Source organism: Mandrillus leucophaeus, unplaced genomic scaffold (genome assembly GCF_000951045.1).
Source record: "Mandrillus leucophaeus isolate KB7577 unplaced genomic scaffold, Mleu.le_1.0 Scaffold312, whole genome shotgun sequence".
Lineage (NCBI taxonomy): Eukaryota > Metazoa > Chordata > Mammalia > Primates > Cercopithecidae > Mandrillus > Mandrillus leucophaeus.
In genome coordinates, this window is record NW_012103277.1 from 346,908 (window position 1) to 358,716 (window position 11,809).

Below are 11,809 nucleotides of genomic sequence, written 5' to 3' on the forward strand. Positions count from 1 at the left end.
AAGGGAGTGAATATAATCTGAGATAAATACATTTTTGTTACATGAGTCAGGCGTTACCCAAATAAATGAAAGATGAGAGATTAGGACATAGAGTATATAGGGTGCCAGTTCATATAACACTTTGTATTAAAGGAATTTGAGCTTTTGGATGAAACAATAGAAGTTATTGGGTGTTTTAAGGGGATTTATATGAAGGAGGTAAAATAGGAGTCTATAGCACTAATATAAACTGGTATGTGAATGGAAGTCAAAGCTATTTAGTGGAGTAGATTGACTCAAAATTGATGACTAAGTAGGTGGTGTGTAAAGGAAAGGAAAAGTTCAAGATTGTGTCTTGGGTATATGGCATGTGTACTGTACTAACAATGATATGCACAGTTATGTTGAGGCTTAGTGAATGAGGAGTGGCCAGTGAAATATGGAGCCAAGTCATGCAATTCACTTTCAAGTTGTGTTCTTAAAACTTCCTATGGCATCCATGAAGATTTCAAGAATCATTTCTTATTATATCCCATCTTGACTAATACCAAGTTGTTAGAAAAAATGAAATACTATTGTAACAATAAACTAAAATAAGTGGTGTTGCCTTAACAATGAGAAAATACAGCATGAGGAAACTTAAGACCATAGATGATGAAAACTGTTTTCCCCAACCCCACTCCCAAGAAGGGAGAGGTTGGGATTACACAAAATGATTAATCTAGGTGTTCTTCCCAGGAAACAAAGGCAGAGTTTAATCAAATAACTTCTCCAACCTTTAGTATATGGTTCATTCAAACTGTCTGACCTTTAGTGTTTCAGAATTATCAATGGTCAGTGGTTTCTGTGTACTATACCTTATATTTTGCCTTTCTAAATGGGCTATGAGCAGTACATATCTTATCTCATTTATCTTTTAAATAACTTTAAGAAGCTGGTATTATTATTAGCTCGATTTTGCTGGTGAGAACATTGAGATGTAGAGATTCAGAGTAGCTAGCGTTTGATATAACTGATTAAAATTCAGTTCTGTCATTATAGTATCAAATGAGTATGTGACTTCATATTGTAATGAGTCTCATTCTAAATATACAGCAGATGCAGTCTAAAGTCTTGTTACTTTAGGTGGTGACATTATGTATTGACTCATATTGAGCACTTCTAAATGTAAGTTTTCAAGTAGCTTTTTTTCGTTAGAAAGGTGCTGAAGATAATTCAAATACTTTTTTGCATGCTATTTTGTGTCCCTGTAGATTGCTAGTGCTATGAGGGCAGGGCCATATCTATTGCGTTAATCTCTCTATATTTGTTTTCTAATACTGGTCCAACAAACAGGTTGAGATGCCAAGTAAGGAGGCCATAGAAAGCATCACTGAAAAGATAGCATTTATGCAAAAATTTAAACATGATGAGGGATTAAACATGTAGATAACTGAAAAAGGGAATCCAGGCAAAGGGAAAAGGTAGTGCAAAGACCCAAGGCAGCCCCATATCTGGCTTGTTTGAAGGGGTTCAAGGAAACCAGTATGACTGGCGTTGAGTGAAGAAGGGGAGTTAATGATGAGCACACAGAAGTAATTTGGGCCTTAATATATGTTTTCAACTTTTAAAAACATATGTTATATTTAAATAACACATAATAATTGTACATATTTACAGGGCATTTTAAACCTCACACTGCCTGAGAATTTTACTGTCACTATAAATAGAGGGTCACTATAGGTCCTAAGAAGAGAAGAGACATGATCTTTTATATAAAAAGGATGACTGTGGATATTCTATTAGTAACTGACTGTAAGGGGATACTTTTAGGAAAAGTCTCCTGTTTAGATGTTGACTTTATCCAAGAGGAAAACAGTAGTAATGGAACAGAAGTAGCAGATTCTAGATATTGTAGTAATAGAACAGAAGTAGTAGATTCTAGATATTGCAAAGCCTTTGAGTTTACGCAACCAGAGGAAGGTCTTGCCATCAAATGAAATGGATAAGCATAAACAGGTTTGGTAGTGACTGGGAGATGGAAATCAGCAATTTCTCTTGAGTCATACTTACTTTGAGATTTCTGTTAGGTATCTGAAGTAATCAGAAACTAGCCGAGAAAATTGAAATCATTGAGAATTTAAAACAAAGGAAATTGATACAGGTAATTGATGGTAGAAATAGTTTTAAAAAATTAAAACTATTTTAATTCAGTGAAGCAGCCTACAATTTAGCAACAGTGGGAGGCTACCACCACTTTCCCTTGGAGAACAGGGATAGGAGGCTGTACTACTGGAGCTGCAGGGAGGGATATCTGGAGGAAGTTGGAAATACAGTGCGCCTATGTAAAAGGAGCAGGATCCTGTGAAAAATGCAACTGTTATTCGGGATGACAGGGAGAAACTGAGACAATATCTAGATTTCTCCTTGCTCCTGCCTTTCATCTTTCTACATGTGTCTCCTATTGTTTGAGCCTACCTGGAAGACAATTTTCAGAAAATCTGCGATACATAATCCACAGTGTTCATCCCCTCTGTCTTATGAATTGAGCTGGGCAGACTGAGGAATGGGTCTCAGGAAAAATAGACCCATTATCATCACAACATTCAGGTGGAAGTGTAAAAAATGCAATTGAATTTATGAGTGTGGAATTCGGGATAGAGATATGGCATGGAAATATAAATTTGGGAGTCATTAGCATTTACACTGTATGTAAAGTCATGAGATTGGATGAAATAAACAAGGAAAGAAGTGCAGAGAAAGATGAGGATGGGGGGAAATATGATACTGAGACCTGGAGTATTCCAACATTGAGTCTGAGGAACAGAAAAAACACTAAAAGAGAGAGAGAGAGAGAGAGAGAGAGAGGGAGATAGAGATAGAGAGAGAGTGGGAGGGAGAGAGAGAGAGAGAGAGAAAGAGAGAGAGAAGTACACACATAATATAAAACCAGAAAGTCAAATGAAGATAATATTATGAGAATAATCTACTTCAAATGCTGCTGATAAATCAAGTAAGGTGAGAAAAATAACTATAAGATTAACAAGATGGAGGACAGGTTTAATTAGAGTACTGGGGAGCAAAAATCTGTATGGAAAGTAAATGATTAAAGGGAATATGCAAGGAACAAATGACACAGTGAGTATAAATTATCCTTTTAAAGAGTTTTGGTGAAAAAGGGATCAAATTCCCTGGGGGTACCTGACAATGAAAATGGGGAAAATGAAGAATACCGGTTGCTTATTTGCTTTTATTTTCTAATATGACAGAAGTAACAGCATATTTGTATGATCATGAAATGACCCAATAATGAGGAAAATTTGATTATGTATAAGAGGGGTAAGTATTGAAAAGTGTCTATGTATAGCCTGTGTAGTCAGAAAGAGTTGATGAACAAGCAAAAGCATAAGCTTGAGGTAGGTGTATAAACATTTCATTTCTGGCAGTGGTTTTCTTTAAGGAGAGATTTCACTCTGCAAGGAGCCAATTGGCAATGTTTGGAGACGTTTTCTGTTGTCACAACTTGTGAATGGAGTTACTAATAGCATCGAATGGGAGAGGCCAGGGATGTTGCTAAACATCCTGCAACATACAAGACAACTTTTCCACACCCCATCCTAAACATAGAATTATCTGTTTCAGTTTGTCCATGGTACAAGAGAAAAATCCCTGCTCTATTAATATTCAGGATGAGTAGTATGTAATTTTAGATACTGGCATTAAGTATATGTGGTAGTAGGATTCTGCATACCTTTCCTCTTGATTGCTATTTATCTATCTATTCATTTATTTATTGACACAGGAAACAAGGTCATCAGCTGGCACTGAGATTGAAGAAAAGTATGTGAGGGGTGCGAAATGAGAAAAGAATCCATAAGTTAATCTTACATGAGAGGGAGAAGGCAATGGCTAACGAAAGAAAAGTGGGCTTGTTTGCCTGCATGAAAGGCACATTTGCTTTTCAAGGTTGTGATTTTAAAGAGATAACAATCAGCACAATTTGGTTGTGTGTCTTTCTCCCACTGCAGTTTAGTGTATAAAAGCAATTCCAAAATTGATGGAGACATGCATGAAACTAAGGCTATAGTTTTGCTAAGTCAGTCATGTTTAGTAGATAGAAATTTATTTAGTGACCAAGGGTGGAACAAAATGTTTAAAAGACTGAATAGGTGAAATAATAAAGCACATTTGTGAAACAATAAATTGCTTTTTGTAAAGGTGGATTATTTGATGTATCTTGAAGAAGAAATAACAACTGTGAATCAAATATTTATTTGTGAAATTGGCAGAGAGTAAATTATTAAATAAAGTTTCAATGATCAGAGTGTCATTTTAGAGTAATTATCATTATAGGACAGTGAAGAAAAGTTTGAAGAAGTTAAGTTATCGAAAAAGGAAGCTATTGTTTTAAATTAATGCACTGGTCTAACTGTGATTTCATGAAGATGATTTCGTAACTGTAACAGTAACAATAGAAATATTGAGGACAAGAATGTTGAGTACAGAAATTAAAGATAAACTTATTGGTTGAAATCAATTCTGTTTTTAGATTCATTACGACTAATGTTTAATAAGGAATATATAATGTCTAGTCAATATATAATGACGTAAATTTAACACATAACAAATATGGATAGAAAAAAAAATATTCTACCTTAAACACATTGCTAGACCATGTGAGTGAATTCTGTAGAATAGATTCAAGAATGGTGTGGAAAGGGGTGGAATCTCCTAATCAGTTTTCTCCTCTGATGGGGGCAGGTGTGAAGGAAAACCCCTGGGAAATAAAGAAGGCAGGTGTTCTGGTTTAATTTTTTTTTTTGTAAACATATTAATGCAAGTCTCTTGGAAAATAAAATAAATAGTTTTTGGTAGCAAAAGAATCATTCTTCATAAAATGTTTTTAGCAGACCATGCAGAGTTGTCTAAAATTGCTTATGAAAAATAAGCCAGGAATCAATAAATGTAGGGTGATGATTCCCAAGAAAATGTCATGTTAGCTGTGTCGGTCTCTTAGTATAAAAGGATATAGTTTGTAACTGAGAATACACCTGAGTAAGTAAAGCAACTGTACATTTTACTTAAAAACCAAATCTAGACACTTGTAACAGACCACATTCAATGAAGATGAGAGGACCCAGGTCTCTCCCCACTTAACTCGTACTTGATTATTTTATCTTTGAAATTATTCAGAAAGCATGATATCAAGCAACATCTTCAATCTGAGTCTGATTTGACAATACAATGCTTTTTGTGGGTTCAGATTGGCACTGTGAGCAGGATCGTCTTTTAGACCCACACACCAAAATAGTGAATGTTTCCTTTTTCTACCTTGTGCTCCTTTTCAAAAGGAGATAATGAAAAAATATGAAAATTTGTTCTCAGAATAGTTGGCTATACATTTTTGGTATGAGGTATTGGAATCTTTGAGGTAGGTTAAGGGAGATAAGTCTTATCATTGAAATCTGGGGGCCATAGAATACAGTCTGGGAGTACAGGTCCAGGGAGTAAATGGACAAAGGGAAATTGGGTGAAAATCCCATTGACTGACTCTTGCTAGTATCCCTGTAAAAGTTAACCTTTTAATGAGTTAGTTTTTAATAGGAGGAGATGATAGTGGGAGAAAAAACTGCGAGATTACATTTTATTCACTGGAAAACCTTCTTATTCCTCCCTGGTTTCTTGGAGAAATTTCTTGTATCCTTAGAAATTACTCAGAATATCGATTATTGAACAAATTATTTATGTAACTGGAGTCCAAGGTCAGTTGATGAGTGAAAACTATATTTTATTAAAGCACAGAATATTCACTAACAGAAGACTGGTGAATTAACATTGGCATGGATTCTTCAAATTAATGATGGAGGACATGTTGCAATTCTATTATTATCTGATGCAAAGCACTATTCATTTTCATGACTAATCATTAAGTGGCTGTAAACTTTTGAGAAAACACTTCCAAATACTGTGACAGCATATCTGTTGCAGTTGTTAAGGTGAGATTTGTCAGGCCGATGCTGAGAAGGGTAACTGCTACAACTCCTCTCCAAATTGCCAATTGGATTCCCCTTTTCACATGATAGGAATGATACAAGTGTAAATGTTGTCAGGCCTTACATTTTCCAGAGAGAAAACACCTTACTTAATGCTATTGATACAAATAATAAGAGTTAGAGTGAATGGGATAAGCTCATGCTTCTCTGTCTTACAAGACTTACATAACATTGAGGGCCAAATATATTTATTCAGAGAACAGTGACAAATATACAGGTTTAGTTACTATACATGGGATTATATGGAGAAAAATATTTATATCATGTGCACAACAGGGAGAAATTAAAAGAAGAGAAAATAGAAATGCAGCTCACTTGAATTAATTTACTTTTCAAGAAAAGATAAATAGGATTTTAAAACTAAGCCTTGATAGAATTTTCAATGAGAAAGTAAAAAGCACATTATCAACTTTTGAATCAGAGGAGAGGAGTACTGTAGCCCCCACCAATCCCTTAAATAATCTAGAAAATTTGCTTTATTTATTATGGCTGAAAGGGTTCCAATCCAATTATGAGGCAGAATATACTTGAACAGGGGGCTGCGTTTCCTGCCTTAATTAAAGCCATAGAATCTGAAAACAATTAAATGAAGAACTGAGGTCTGTTCATTCCAGTCCCAGTCATGGATCTGAGGCCATATATAATAATTTGAACAAAGTTACCTGGGGTAGTATTCAAAGTTTCTTATAATTGGTAAGATGTAGAGCAAAATTTACAGTAGGCCTTATAGAAGGTAGGAAAGAGCCTCATACATCTCTAAGCGAAACCTGGAGTGCATGGAGAGAACATCAGGGAGGAAACCAAGGTAACGATGAAGTTACAGGTTGGAATGTGTGGTTGGAGAGAATATTACCTGCTTGTGCTACCTTTACGTAAATACAAAATTACAATTGTCATTCAATATGAATGGGACATTGTTGTCTTTGTGTTTTCCACAGAGGATGATGACTACGCTCACACTTCACCAAATTTTAATTAGCCATGACAAATGGGGTCCTTTGGAATTGCTCAAGCTCTCCACAGTAGTAAACATTAAGCAATGCAGAATTCCAAGGGGGCAATAAGAGACTACTGTCGTAATTAAGAAAATGGTTCAGAAGGAAGTTACCCTCCCTACATTAACTTCCTTTGTGTAGTTCTAACTGGTCAATAAGTAGGTAGCCGCTGGACATTTACAGTAGAGTATCAAGGTGGTTCATTTGCATGCTTCATCTGTACTTGATATGATGAAGAATGTACAGAAAATAAAGTAGACAAGAGGCTCTGATATGTTATCAAGATTAACTACATAATTCATAGAGCTGAGTATAAAATGAAAATGCATGGATACTTACTCAAAAATTATTAAGAATTTTGGGATAGCTACAACAGAGATTTAAACCAATCTCAGAGGCCTCCTAAGATTTTTTTTTTTTTTTTAATTTCAAGTAGGCAAAATTTTAAGCTTTGCAGAATAGAAACAAGTATATGTTTACGATCTTATCATGGATTTTAAAAAATTCGTTTTCACATTGCCATAATCTGGTAAAGAATAACGTAAAAGATAGAGTTCATACACTACTTTCATGGTACAATGATAATTTTCTTCTCAGAGCAAAAATTAGGAGAGGAGTTAAGGACCATAATCATCCATATTACAAATAGAAGCTTGCTGATAAATCCACCTAGAATTTAAAGCACAGCCCAAGGTGCAAATTAATTCCTGAAAATTAGTACAGATCAACTTAGGACATTCCTTAAACTGTGAAAAGTAATTTATCTTTCATAGGACCCACCAATAAGCAATAAACTCAGAGACTGTCAAGACTGTTCTAAGAATCTTGTCTACCCGTACTCACAAAATAACTGGAAAGAGTTCAGAACGTGAATACAGTATTGTAGTACTTTCCTAGGGCTTCTAGAACAAATTACCACAAACTGGGTAGCTTAAAACAACTGAAATTTATTATTTCACAGTTCTGGAGGCTAGAAGTCTGAAGCCAAGGAGTCAGTAGGGTCATGCTACCTTGAAAAGCCACAGAAAAAAATCTTTTATTGCCCCTTCCTAGATTCTACTCTCTCCTACACATTTTGGGAGCTTTATTACTTATAGATTTATTACTCCAATTTCTGCTTTTGTTTTCAATCTCTTCTCTGTGTGTCCTCTCTTCTTATAAAAACACCTTCAGTCATTGGAATTAGGACCCTCCTTAATCTAGTAGGAACTCATCTTAACTAATTATATGTGCAAATTTCTAAAGAAGGTCACCTTCTGAGGTTCTGAATGAATAATAATTTTAGAAGAGCACAATTTAACTCACTATAGGTACTGAGCAGAAATAAGCACGAAAAGTATTGTGGTAGGTGGTAGCACAGGCAATAACATTAGGCTCTTATGATTACATCCAACTGGTAAGATGATACTAGAGCATACCCAAACTGGAGCCCTTTAGGAAAAGTTAAATGGGACCACCAATTTAGACTCCTCAGGATTTTGACTCAAAATGTACCTGTGGCAGCTGTTTGCTATAATCCTTTTGAAAGACACATGCTATTGCACTGAATGGCACAGCCAATGTCAACAGGAAGGACCAGCTACATAACTTCTGTAACCCAGTGAAAAATGAAAAGCAAGGCCTCTTACTCAAAAATTATTAAGGGTTCATTTAGTGAAACCATTGCGTCCTGAGACTGATAGGAGAAGTAAATCACAAAATCCACTGTGCCTTACTAAAATCAAGAAGTAGTAATGAGGGAGTGAAGGAGAATGCAATAATATAACTTTGTATCTTTCCCACCTCTAACACATTTATTTGGCCTCTAATGGTGGTCCCAAACCCAGTTTTAAATTTGTGTGCACCAGAGGAGCTTATACAATACCAAAGACATGATATTTGTGTCATTTAATTTGACTGTGCCTTTTCTGAAAGGTAATTTGTGGTGTATCAAAAGTTCCTTCCTATGTAACCAAATTAGAGCTAAAGGTGAAGACAGTTCCATTATCAAGCAGAGGAGAGACTTCTGAGGTCCTTTGTCTATCACTTATAACATTTGTTTGACAGCAAACCCCCATGACACAAGTTTACGTATGTAACAAATCTGCACATGTACACTTGAACTTAAAATAAAAGTTAAACAAACAAATAAAACCCAAACATTTGTTTGGGTGTGCTAGTAAGGTTCTTGTTACTGGTTTTGCAGGCAAACATTATGCATGATGAGTTATACAGCCTGATATTGGGAGGAAGTGTTTGCAAATAGGGTAAAATCACAGCAGATGGGAAAGGTATTTATAAGTAGATTACATTACCATGGAGGGAACCCATTACAATATTTTCATGCAAACAGCTCAGAGTGAGGATATCATACTTAACTATCTTTTGCTATTGTCATCCAAACAAATGGGCTTTGTTGGTGAAAATCTCTTGGCCTACTTACTGCAGAAAAGGGAAATTGGACTCCTACTGATTTGGATGTTCTACCTGTATAATTTGAATAAAACAAATGACAAAGTGCCCCCGATGACTCAGCTATGTGTAGTTGACTACAATTATCACTCAATTTCTAGGCTTTGTTTACCATTCTAGATTATTTTTCTCCAGAGAAACTACCAATGAATTATACAGAGCAGAGGATGCTGTACAGTATAATTTCTGCACCCTATATGGCCATAAATCAAAGTGATACATTGCTAAGACAGTTCCCTGGTTATGAGAGAAAGCAGATAGTGGCTGCCTGTCTGGTATGTCACAACTTGATCTGATCTGTTGCTTTGAACATATCAGTGTGAATGTAAGTGTGAATGTAAATAGAATTAATTTAAAGAATATGAAACTAAAACATAGAAAGCCTCAGAGAATGTGATTTTATGTTTGATTTAATGCTTAAAAATTATAAATGATTCCCTCAAGAGGAACATATAGAACATTTAAGGGAAGGCTATGGCACAGCCAGATAAAACAGTATCTGGAACTAGAATATACCTAATGGAGAATTTCATGAAGCGTATTATTTGGAGGTATAGACAATGCTTTCAAACTAGACACACTTAATTAGCATATAATATGAATAACACGAGTGGCATTTTAACAGCTATGGACCTGTTGCCAGGTGTTTCAAAAGAATTACAGGATTTGGTCATGCAATATTGAATATAACTGAGGTAGTGTTCCAGGAGGCTCATTACTATGATAAAAATGACTTGCTGCTTCAAACAGGGACACTAGAGGAAGCTGTTTTTAGAGGACTTAGTTGTAGTAGGAAATCAGTTTGGTTTAAGACAATGCTTGAACTGAAGACATTTAATAAATGATGACTTCCATTCTTATTAACAACACTAGGATTAACTTTGTACCTTCAGTCAAGAAGGACTATTGGATATATTAATCACTCTGGGATATTATGTCTTTAATGTTGACTTGCAGGAATTAATAAAGAAACAAGCTCAAGGCCAGGCGCGGTGGCTCACACCTGTAATCCCAGCACTTAGGGAGGTCAAGGAGTGAGGATCATCTGAGGTCAAGAGTTTGAGACAAGCCTGGTCAACATGGAGAAACTCCATCTCTACTAAAAATACAAAAATTAGCCAGGCTTGGTGGCAGGTGCTTGTAATCCCAGATACTCTAATGGGGGAAACCCACCCCCAATATTCAACGTGGGTTCTTTTCTATTTCCCTGAGTGTCAGTTGGTCTGAGAAATAAAGGAAAAAAGTACAAAACAGAGAAATTTTAAAACTGGGTGTCCCGGGGAGACGTCACATGTCAACATGTTCTATGATGCCCCCCAGGTGGTAAAACCAGCAAGTTTTTAATTAGCAATTTTCAAAAGGTAGGGAGTGTACGAATAGGGAGTGGGTCACAGAGATCACATGCTTCAAGGGCGACAAAAGATCACAAGGCAGGGGGTCAGGGCGAGATCACAAGGTCAGGGGAAAACTAGTATCCCTAATGAACTTCCATGTTCCATTATGCACTCATTGTAATTGATAAACAAGGTTCAAGAGCAGAAAATTGGTCTGACTAGAATTTGCCAGGCTGGAATTTCCTAATCTTAGCAAGCCTGGGGGTGCTGCAGGAGACTAGGGTGTGTTTCATTCCTATCTACATCTGATAAGGTAGATACCCCCAGAGCGGCCATTTCAGAGGCCTCCTCTGGGAATGCATTCTTGTCCCAGGGCTGTTAATTATTAATATCCCTTACTGGGGAAATAATTCAGTGATATTTGTCTTACCCATTTTCGGTAATAAGAGAAATATGGCTCTGTCCTGCCTGGCCCGCAGACAGCCAGACTTTAAGGTTATCTCCCTTGTTCCCTGAAAATCGCTGTTATATTGTTCTTAAGGTGTCCAGATTTCATATTGTTCAAATACACATGCTCTATAAACAATTTGTGCAGTTTATGCAATCATCACAGGGTCCTGAGGCAACATTCATCCTCAGTTTATGAAGATGACAGAATTAAGAGATTAAAGTAAAGACAGGTATAGGGAATCACAAGAGTATTAATTGGGGAAGTGATAAGTGTCCATGAAATCTTCACAATTTATGTTCTTCTGCCATGGCTTCATCCAGTACCTCCATTCAGGGTCCCTGACTTCCCACAATACTACTCGGGAGGCTGAGGCAGGATAATTGCTCGAACCTTGGAGGTAAAGTTTGCAGTGAGCCAAGATTGTGCCATTGCACTCCAGCTGAGTGACAAGAGTGAAGCTCTGTCAAAAAGAAAGAAAGAAAGAGAGACAGGAAGAAGGAAAGAAAGAAGAAAGAAAGAAAGAAAGAAAGAAAGAAAGAAAGAAAGAAAGAAAGAAAGAAAGAAAGA